The sequence below is a fragment of the Schistocerca nitens genome, chromosome 12 (assembly GCF_023898315.1).
Source record: "Schistocerca nitens isolate TAMUIC-IGC-003100 chromosome 12, iqSchNite1.1, whole genome shotgun sequence".
NCBI classification, from domain to species: domain Eukaryota; kingdom Metazoa; phylum Arthropoda; class Insecta; order Orthoptera; family Acrididae; genus Schistocerca; species Schistocerca nitens.
Genome location: NC_064625.1, coordinates 123,127,144 through 123,135,858, shown reverse-complemented (window position 1 = coordinate 123,135,858; position 8,715 = coordinate 123,127,144). Strand labels below are relative to the sequence as shown.

The following is an 8,715-nucleotide window of genomic DNA, read 5'->3' as shown; positions in this document are numbered from 1 at the left end:
AACAGTGTCCCTAATTTGCTGGGAAGTGGCGGTGCGGTCCCCTACGGCACTGTGTAGGATCCTACGGTCTTGGCGTGCATCCGTGCGTCGCTGCGGTCCGGTCCCAGGTCGACGGGCACGTGTACCTTCCGCCGACCACTGGCGACAACATCGATGTACTGTGGAGACCTCACGCCCCACGTGTTGAGCAATTCGGCGGTACGTCCACCCGGCCTCCCGCATGCCCACTATACGCCCTCGCTCAAAGTCCGTCAACTGCACATACGGTTCACGTCCACGCTGTCGCGGCATGCTACCAGTGTTAAAGACTGCGATGGAGCTCCGTATGCCACGGCAAACTGGCTGACACTGACGGCGGCGGTGCACAAATGCTGCGCAGCTAGCGCCATTCGACGGCCAACACCGCGGTTCCTGGTGTGTCCGCTGTGCCGTGCGTGTGATCATTGCTTGTACAGCCCTCTCGCAGTGTCCGGAGCAAGTATGGTGGGTCTGACACACCGGTGTCAATGAGTTCTTTTTTCCATTTCCAGGAGTGTAGATTGAACGGTTTGGTACTTGAGCAGTCAGCTGTTCCAAACACCATTGGAAAATGGCGAGTGCGGAAGCAAATATTTAAACAAGCCCAAATGACTGTTCATAACACACTCGTTCTGAGATTCTTCATCTAGTAGTATTTGAAGAGATGCGTAGCGCAAATCTATTTTTGAAAAGTAGCGGCAAGCGCCTAATCTGTGCATGAGATCCTCTGGGCGTAACAATGGATAAGTAATCGCAATTTGTGGATTTACTGTAGAGTCAAAACAGAGGCGAATGTGACCTGAAGGTTTGGGGAGCAAAACCAGTGGACTTGCCCATTGACTAGGTTGTATGTGCGCAATAGCTCCGATATCTTGCAATGCTTCAAGTTCAGCAGCGACTTTGTACCGTAATGCAATAGGAACAGTTGTGACCCGGCAAAATTTCTTTCATAGTAATATGTGCATCAAAGTTGTTAGCCTTGCCTGAACTTTCAGAAAAGAGTTCAGGGAATTCTTTTAGTAAGCTAACTACACTGTCATTTGCATTGTATGCAGTCACTGACAACACACTGTCGTGAATTTTAAAGCCAAACAAATCAAACGAATCATGGCCAAAAATTATAATTAAATGAAACACTGAGACATTTAAGTCTCTTCTTTATCTACAATAATGACTGAAGCAGAAGAAATGAATTAAAATTTGTGCTGCAGCGTGCGATTGCCTGACATCTTATTGACAGCCCTCTCTGCTCTCTCGTGGGCGATTGGCCCGACTTTACGCCGTAACAAATTCCAATGGCTAAGGTACTCCATTTTGTTTCGTTTTAATTTTACCATTGTTAAGAATACGTCCTTCCATATTTAATTCATTCGATAGGGACGAAGTTATTCGAATAACAGTTGAAGAAAAAATAAATGGATGTTCTATTCTAGGTAAAATATTGTTTCCATTTTTAATTGTAGCAACATCAAACCATTTTTAAACACAATTATCGATTATTTTAATATTCGATTTACCATCGTATGCAAAAAAATCTGGTCCATCTGTGTGAATAACATCAAATGTCATATAAAGTTGTGAACAATTAAGATGAATCCAATTGTCAGCAATATTAATATTATTTCTGTTTCCTTGTTAGGAAGATTTAAATCATCTTTCGTTTTCTCATTAACAGGAAATGAGTGAAATTGGGAACGCTCGATATTGTTCACGATTTATTAAGAGAAAAATTTATTAATTCATTTCTAAACCAACTTTTATATAATCTCCATTAAATTCAAACAAATGATCATTTTCATCAGTTATGTTGTAATTATTTCTAAATTCTAAATAGTATCAAATATTGAAATATTTATAGGATGATTTGGTTCATAAATTATTGGACTACCAAATTCAGCATTAGGCGTAAATGAAGCAATAATATTAGTTTCTCGATGAAAATGTTCATTATGTTTAACAAATATTTCTTCAGCCAAATTAAAATTTACATTAGTTACTTTAAATGGAATGATTTTAGGAACTTCTTCAACAACAGTTTTTTCATTTGCATTAATAATTTGATAATTAAATCCTAGCACACTCGCAATATTATCTCCTTTTATATCCATGTATGATTTAAATCACTTTCGATAACCATTCTATTTAAAATTTCATCTGCTTTAATAATAATATTTGGCTTTTTCGATTGGGTAAATTTTTTTAAATTTTTCAAACTATACTGACTAGCAGGTATTTATATCGTTTCTCCATCACAATATAGTTTATTATTTTTCGATGTAATATTTGGAATTAAAAAGTTTGAATAAAAGCTAACTAATTAAACATTTTTATAAGTTTATCTTATTGGGTTAATTTCTTTTTCAGAACAGGCGAATTATCATTCAGTTGAAATAATCTACTCATTTATATTAGTATAATCTGAGTAAATAAGTGACAGATTGGGAACCAAATATAAGAATTCCAGAAAATAAATTAAAAAATAAACAGGGTAAACCTTTACCAAATACTATTCGAAGTGCAATCTTAGGACCAAGTGGTTGTGGAGAAACAACGTTAATGATTGATAATTATATTCTAGTTCCAGGATGGTTAAATTGTAATAAAACCCCAATTACATTGTCATCCGACTCCGACGCCTTGAGGAAATTACCCAATGGTGCAAGATTTGAGAGATCAGAGTTAACTCCGACCAATGCAATACAATTGTGTTCATTACCAGGAGACCTCATAATCGCCCACTCTCTATAGACAGAGGGACCTCCCTAGTGTGACACGGTGTCTTATTTAGGCCTGAAATTTGATCACAAGTTACTGTGAAACAGCACATAATCGACGTATGTAATCACGGTTCAGCTAGAATTTGTCGGCTGTGTCCTCCGTTCGAGGACAATGGCGTAACCACCAAAGCAAAGCTATTAATCTGGAAGATGGTGGTACTTTCGGCTATGTTTTATGGATGTGAGATCTAGGGCATGGCCCCACACACTCACCTCCACAAAGTGCAAGTTCTACAAAATAAAGCTTTAAGGATCATTACTGGCGCACCTTGGTTCGTCTACAACACACATATACACAACAGTACAAACGTGCCGTCACCACCATCATTCAGAACAGAAAGCAATCATTTTATGATAAAAAAGAAAACTCGCCATTCCGTCTCGTCTCATCGTTAGGAACAAATCTCCTTCGTGTAAATTACAAATACCCAAGGAACATAACCGCTCGCCATTTCAGAGCATAAAGTACCACACCAAATTTCACACTAAATGCAGAACAATTACACACTTACAAAGACACATACACATGTAGGTAAACCCCTCACTTCACACCCTCTATCTTACACAGAAGGCATTAAGAAAAGTCCACCAGACCTTCAGTAAATATGGACCCAAACCCAATCATGCAAACACACACACAGCAACCAGTCATCGATTCATCTCGGAAGATGATGCCAGTAGTTAGCAAGGAAATGTTAGGAGGAAGAATTTCTACTGTTCGACCACAGCCTCTTAGCTCAGAAGTTTTAATCAATGATTTCACGTAAATGAAAAATGTTTCCCATTCTCAGAGGAACCAGTACGAAATGTACATGTAGCACAAAACTAAAAACCAAAGCTGTATCCATTATTTCAAATCATATTGCTAGTTTAAAAGCCTTTTCAAGTATACGTGTAGCACATATACATGTAGTACAATGCTGAAGGCAACAACTATATCCATTACTCGAAATCATATTGATATTTTCCTCACTGTTACGTTCAGATGATCTTTAAGAGAAATATACAAAATACTGAATAGCACTTAACAGTCGGTTATGTTGTCTGACTATGTAAAATGGAGCAATCAACTACAGAATTGTTACATCATCGTGACGTTACCACTATAATACGAAACGAAAGCAATCGTTATGGCAAGACTCATAAACTACGCTACATAACTAGAAATAAAATTCATCTCATGGTATCACATTTGTTGTTGGCATGACCAACTAACAACTCACCCTTCAGCCTAAACTGGACGTATGAATACGCTACAGAGCAGTCTGACATTCAGAGCAGTTTGCCATACAATAAGATTTCGTATTCAGCCTAATTAACACACCGAACTATGCTGCTGACCAGTGTGTCAACACAACCTGCATAGAAAAGAATAATGTGGAAGCGAAGTAAACATCCCGAGTGTTCTGTTCCACCTCTGCGTGCTTTCCAATAACTGCTCGCAGAGAGACAAAAGCGTATCGCCAATGGCTTACATATACTAGTTCGCACATTTTCCAGTAGATACACGAGCACTGGTCGAATCAGAGTTGCCAACTTTCCTTCGGTCCGCACCAACAATTAAGCGCGAAGTTTTATGAGATTTATATCATCATCATCATAAGACTGTACAAGACAGAACACAACACACTGCCTAGTATGTATGGCCTGGAGTAATGATATCTGCTATAACACAGGTCTGCAACATAAAAATTGTTTCAAATTTATTAAGTGATTTTATAGTGTTTTCAACGCTGATTTCGGGAAAAATAGTGAAAAAATTCCATCACGTACAGTTATTTCACAAACTGCTTGTCTAGTTTTAGCTTTTATCGATATTTCAGCACGCTAGTGAGTTTGAATTTTGGTTTTTAGGATCTCCATAAACTCCAGAATGAGATTTTCACTCTGCAGCGGAGTGTGCGCTGATATGAAACTTCCTGGCAGATTAAAACTGCGTGCACTGACCTAGACTCGAACTCGGGACCTTTGCCTTTCGCGGGCAAGTGCTCTACCATCTGAGCTACCGAAGCACGACTCACGCCTGCTACTCACAGCTTTACTTCTGCCAGTATCTCGTCTCCTACCTTCCAAACTTTACAGGAGCTCTCCTGCGAACCTGCAGAACTAGCACTCCTGAAAGAAAGGATATTGCGGAGACATGGCTTAGCCACAGCCTGGGGGATGTTTCCAGAATGAGATTTTCACTCTGCAGCGGAGTGTGCGCTGATATGAAACTTCCTGGCAGATTAAAACTGTGTGCACCCGCAATATCCTTTCTTTCAGGAGTGCTAGTTCTGCAAGGTTCGCAGGAGAGCTTCTGTAAAGTTTGGAAGGTAGGAGACGAGATACTGGCAGAAGTAACGCTGTGAGGGCCGCGTGTGAGTCGTGCTTCGGTGGCTCAGATGGTAGAGCACTTGCCCGCGAAAGGCAAAGGTCCCGAGTTCGAGTCTCGGTCGGTGCACACAGTTTTAATCTGCCAGGAAGTTTCTCCATAAACTGTTATTTAGCCGTTTTTATAGCAGATATACGCAAAATAAAGAGTAAATAGGAGAAACCAGCAGTATTTCCATGTCAGTGCCTGTCTGTCGCACTGCCCCTTTCCCCGCCATCTCCAAGCTGTGAGCTTCTGCTGTTGTCCTTCAGTTAACGGTACCTCTTCACTCTGTGCTGTTCACGTCTTGTTGTTACTGGGGCTTTAAAGTAGTGACTGTTTTCTTGTGTTGTGAAGTTGTGTTATGGACAATGGCTACCAGAGGATGTATAAACACGCCAGATTGCTTCTGCTACATTTGTGGTAACTATACCGTCAAAAAACAACAAAGAAACATATCCGATTTTGATGAAAAAGTTTATTTCGCCTGTTTTGGTATATAGTTAGGCGATCAAGATAAGCCTTGGGTCCCACACAGTTTGTTCAGTGTGTGTTGAAGAACTGAGGCAATGGTTTCAACGTAAAAAGCAGGCCTTACGGTTTGGAATACCAATGGGTTGGAGGTGAGGCGTAGCGCCGTATAACGATCCTGCCTTGGAGGCGATTAAGTGGGAGATGTGTGTCAGAGCTGGATAGTGACAGATGGTGACGCGAGACTGGACGCGCACGTAGTTTATGTATCAGCCGATAGAGGACAATATTGGATAGGGGGACAGTGATTTTAGTTTCGATTGTGCCCACTAGAGTGCACTAAAGTAATAGAATGTTTTTCATGAACTGTTCTAGTATTTTCATAAAGTGTTATTATTTCTTTTTGTGTATGTAAAACGTTATAAATATGTTTTAGCAGTATGAATGATGCGTGAGTGTGGTTTAACGTTGGTATGAAGATAATTGTTTAACGAGTTATGTAGTGGGATTTGTGTGGGAACATTTCGAAGAAGTATGGATATGGTGAAAGGGGATTTTTGTAGAATAGATTTGTAAAGTAAGTTTATGGTAAAGGGAAAGTTAATTCAGATATAAATAACAATAGTAAATAACTTTATGCGTAAGCAAAACTTCAGCATATTAGATAATTACGTCGCTAAAAAGTGCAGTCGTTAGGTTTACTATTTTGCGATTGGTTATTGAGGAAAAGCGCGGATTGACGCGGGAGAATGTTGTTTTGCTATTGGCTGTTGAGTAAACTGACCAATGGTAAAGTAATATTCTTCGCGCGCCTTTCTCGGCTGGCAGAGAAGACAGAGTATTCTAGAGTAGAGTCGGAGCCGAGGCATGAAACAGTTCGGATGTGTGTACTAGTAGTTCCGATGGAAATGATAACTTGCCGGATCTAGCAGTGTAACATACATCAAAAGTGTGGGAAAGTGACGGCATAATTATTCCGATGGATGTGCAGAAATTTCGGAATTTTTAAGTGAATTTTGTGACGAGAAAAGACAAATATTCCGCGTGGCGTATTGAGCAGGTCGGTGGCTAAAAACTGTGACTGCATTAGATACCGACAGACTTAATATTTGGCTAGCATTCTCAATCAAAAACAATCAGTATTTTTGTAGCTATTACGTTTTCGGGAAATACAACACCATAAACTTGCTAACGTGAGTGAAAGGGATTGTGAGTGACTGTGTTAAGACTATCACAGGCTTGGCAGTGATACTTGTTCACCTAAGTTTCAGAATACGAGGGCAGTTCAATAAGTAATGCAACACATTTTTTTCTCGGCCAATTTTGGTTGAAAAAACCGTAAATTTCTTGTGGAATATTTTCAAACATTCCCGCTTCGTCTCGTATAGTTTCATTGACTTCCGACAGGTGGCAGCGCTGTACGGAGCTGTTAAAATGGCGTCTGTAACGGATGTGCGTTGCAAAGAACTGGCAGTGATCGAGTTTCTTTTGGCGGAAAACCAGGGCATCTCAGATATTCATAGGCGCTTGCAGAATGTCTACGGTGATCTGGCAGTGGACAAAAGCACGGTGAGTCGTTGGGCAAAGCGTGTGTCATCATCGCCGCAAGGTCAAGCAAGACTGATCTCCCGCGTGCGGGCCGGCCGTGCACAGCTGTGACTCCTGCAATGGCGGAGCGTGCGAACACACTCGTTCGAGATGATCGACGGATCACCGTCAAACAACTCAGTGCTCAACTTGACATCTCTGTTGGTAGTGCTGTCACAGTTGTTCACCACTTGGGATATTCAAATGTTTGTTCCCGCTGGGTCCCTCGTTGTCTAACCGAACACCATCAAGAGCAAAGGAGAACCATCTGTGCGGAATTGCTTGCTCGTCATGTGGCTGAGGGTGACAATTTCTTGTCAAAGATTGTTACAGGCGATGAAACATGGGTTCATCACTTCGAACCTGAAACAAAACTGCAATCAATGGAGTGGCGCCACACCCACTCCCCTACCAAGAAAAAGTTTAAAGCCATACCCTCAGCCGGTAAAGTCATGGTTACAGTCTTCTGGGACGCTGAAGGGGTTATTCTGTTCGATGTCCTTCCCCATGGTCAAACGATCAACTCTGAAGTGTATTGTGCTACTCTTCAGAAATTGAAGAAACGACTTCAGCGTGTTCGTAGGCACAAAAATCAGAACGAACTTCTCCTTCTTCATGACAACGCAAGACCTCACACACGTCTTCGCACCCGAGAGGAGCTCACAAAACTTCAGTGGACTGTTCTTCCTCATGCACCCTACAGCCCCGATCTCGCACCGTCGGATTTCCATATGTTTGGCCCAATGAAGGACGCAATCCGTGGGAGGCACTACGCGGATGATGATGAAGTTATTGATGCAGTACGACGTTGGCTCCGACATCGACCAGTGGAATGGTACCGTGCAGGCATACAGGCCCTCATTTCAAGGTTGCGTAAGACCGTAGCATTGAATGGAGATTACGTTGAAAAATAGTGTTGGGTAGCTAAAAGATTGGGGAATAACCTGGTGTATTTCAATGCTGAATAAAACAATCCCTGTTTCAGAAAAAAAATGTGTTGCATTACTTATTGAACTGCCCTCGTATATTAATTAACGACAAAACTTCCAACCTTTCATTTCGTGTGAAAACTTTCTCCCGAAACGTAGATTAGTGACTTTAATTGCAGCCTGGTTCACGTCGAAGTACAGTAGGTTTCGCGGCTTCCCTACTGATGATATGCTGAGACAATGTTCACAGGTAAGCGCAGGCTCGTCGTAAAAGGGACAGAAAGAACCGCGCCGCCGCAGATGGAGCTCAAAACTCATAGTGATGACCGCTATTTTTGTTCTTGCAACGTACGAGGTTTCAATATGAAAAACAAAAAGTATATTTCTTACTCTAACATTCGCCCTGTTCCTCATGGACTTGAGGTACCACTACAATGTTCCACAGATTCTTTGAATGCTATAGATGATCACGAGCCATTGGCTCAGCAAGGTGATAGTGAAGAAGACAGAGATCCTGACACAACCAATTCCATTCCATTCTCACAGTCTGTACTGAATGATTTGGTTAGAGACGTAGGCC

General features: G+C 41.2%; 1 non-coding gene across 1 annotated transcript; it reads left to right on the top strand.

The window, feature by feature from the left end:
- The first annotated feature begins 5,164 nt into the window (after positions 1–5,164).
- Positions 5,165–5,238, top strand: Trnas-cga (transfer RNA serine (anticodon CGA)). The gene has a single exon. It is a non-coding gene; the product is annotated as a tRNA-Ser (tRNA).
- The last annotated feature ends 3,477 nt before the right edge of the window (positions 5,239–8,715 follow it).